This window comes from Diplotaxodon limnothrissa, linkage group LG3, assembly GCF_057381915.1.
Source record: "Diplotaxodon limnothrissa isolate DT_005_m linkage group LG3, D_limnothrissa_male_GT1.1, whole genome shotgun sequence".
NCBI lineage: Eukaryota > Metazoa > Chordata > Actinopteri > Cichliformes > Cichlidae > Diplotaxodon > Diplotaxodon limnothrissa.
In genome coordinates this window covers 1,005,255-1,007,882 of record NC_140598.1, presented here as the reverse complement: position 1 = coordinate 1,007,882, position 2,628 = coordinate 1,005,255, and positions in this window count along the sequence as shown.

Here is a 2,628-nt window from a genome sequence, read left to right as displayed (position 1 = left end):
CTGTGTGTTCTTTTATTATTGATCAGTGATGTCAGAGTGGAGTCAGTGTGATGTTGTTGTTGTGTGTTTGAGACTTTTAGTGTCCATGAAGGTCTCTGCTGCCGTAGATCCTCTGAACTGTGACAGAGGTCTCACTCTGGAGGAAACTCTCAGCACTTTCCAGCAGCTCCTCCATCATGGAGGACGTTCCCTCACTGTAACAGGTGGAGGAGAGAGGAGAGGAAGCACAGGTGGATCCTCTGAGGAAGAGGAGCGTCCTACAAACCACATGATCACATGACCAGAGGACAAGCATGTGCAGAAACACATTAAAGTCAGCCTGTAAACACGTTTGTGTAAATTCTAGCCGTGTGTTTCTGTTACATTCAAATAAAAGCAGAGAAAACAGAACAAATGCTGAAGCTGTCTGTGTGAAATAAAGGAGTTACAGTACTTCCTTGCTGCACTGTGCTCTCCTCACACTCACACACACACACACACAGTAGGGGTGGGTTTTAATAATCGATTTTTCAATTAAAATTGATTTTAACTGGAATAAACCGATATCAATTCATTTAATCTGGAAATCGGTGCTCACACAGACAAGTAAATTTTGCCACGTTTGAAACGTCAAAGCGGTTAACAGAAGGTAACCATCATGGCTACTTTTCTCTGTATCTATGAAGCGCCTTGAGGCGACTTTTGTTGTGATTTGGCGCTATATAAATAAAATTGAATTGAACTGAACAGGACATTTTGATATTTTGAGGGTCTTCCTAGTTCTGTTTTTGAGATACACCAATTTTTATACTGCATGAAAAATTTAAATAAATATTATAATGCAAATTTGCAAAAAAACCCAAAAAACAGCATGTGCATCAAAATACACTATTACAAGCAGTGCAATATGACTTCTGAGCATATATAGAAAACCTTAAAGGCAAACATGACTTTTAAAAACACCAGTATAGGCTTATAAGACCCCCCCCAAAAAAAAAAACAAAAAAACAAAAAAACTACATTTTCCGTGAAAATGACGTCACTTCCATATTCGGGCATGTGATGGTGGACATGTGATAGTTCATGCTGATGGCTATTCCAACGTAGGAAGTGTTACGAACAACGACGACCGTGGCTCAGGGGGTTGGGAAACGCGTCTGTAACCGGAAGGTCGCCGGTTCGATTCTCTCTGTCCTGGTCGTTGTGTCTTCGGGCAAGACACTTCACCTACTGGTGTTGGCCGATGGCGTGATATGACAGCCTCGCTTCTGTCAGTCTGCCCCAGGGCAGCTGTGGCTACAACTGTAGCTACCTCCACCAGTGTGTGAATGAATAGTGGCATTGTAAAGCGCTTTGGGTGCCTTGAAAAGCGCTATCCATTATTATTATTTCTGGAATATTACCATATTTTTCGGACCATAAGGTGCACTGGACTATAACGCGCACAGTCGATGAACGGGTCTGTTTTCCTACATAAGGTGCACCGGGTTTCTATGAGGAGCTCCTTAATGAAAGAAAACAGTCGGATAAGTCAAGCTTTACTCAACTCATTCCTCTTGCTTCCTCCACTTCTGTAACATTGATTCATTCATGTTGAATTCTCTTGCAGATGCTCTATTCCCATGTTGTTGTGGTATATGTTGCTCCGGCATTTTTCACATTTTTGCTATGTAACTTTGCATCTGTTTTCATGGATGCCTGGATGTTAAACTGAACTGTTACACCTGGTAAAGCAGCAACACTGATCATTTTATTGAAGATGAAAGAATTCAGACAGTTTTTAACTCTCAGTGTGCCGCAGTGTTCGTTTCACTTTGCGACCTGAAGCGGACGGAGTTTTGGACCCAGAATACTATGAGTCCAAGAGGCTCCTGGCTACGGTAGCCATAATACTCCAACAATCCATCAAGCGGTGCGGCTTCGTAGCTTACGATAGTCGTACTAAAACATTTTTGACAGATTTTTGAGCTCCACGTAAAATCGGTTTGAGGCCAGTAAACAGTAAAATAAGGCGCACGGAATTTAAGGTGCACTGGTTCACAGATGCAAGATGGCGCCTGTGTTTGGCTGTGCCGCTGCCTCTGTCCATCTGTTTGTTTACTTTTCATGTTGTGCTAGTGTCTTTTCTACACTTTTGTCCAGCATCATCTCCCTCCGGATTTATGATTGCCATGCGTTATTGCGATAGCGTTAAATCTGCTAATGATAATTTTCAGAGTCAACGAAACACGGGTGTTTTCCCGGTTTACCTCCACTCTTGCTGTTCAGCTCTTTTTTGCTTCCCAGGCCTCATCGGAGGTAATGGGGGAAGAGAGCGGGCTTTTTTGGGCTACTTCGTCGGCTTAGCAGAGAACTGGATCTTCAGGGGCTTTACTCTTGGGCTGCTGCCAATAAGATACGCCTGAGACTTGTTGGAGCTGGATTATTCCCCACAACTCCCTGTGTTAACCACCCGGGCTGTCACCTGAAAGCATGGAAAGCCACAGCTCATCGCAGTAGGAACCCTGATTTACCGTGTGGCTCACCACATTGACATTGAGGAAGTTCAGGGTCTCTCCAAAGATCCTCAGGATTTTCTATACAGGCACTGTGGAGAGCATCCTCACACAGAACATGACATCGTGGTTCGGGAACAGCTGTGTGAAGGAC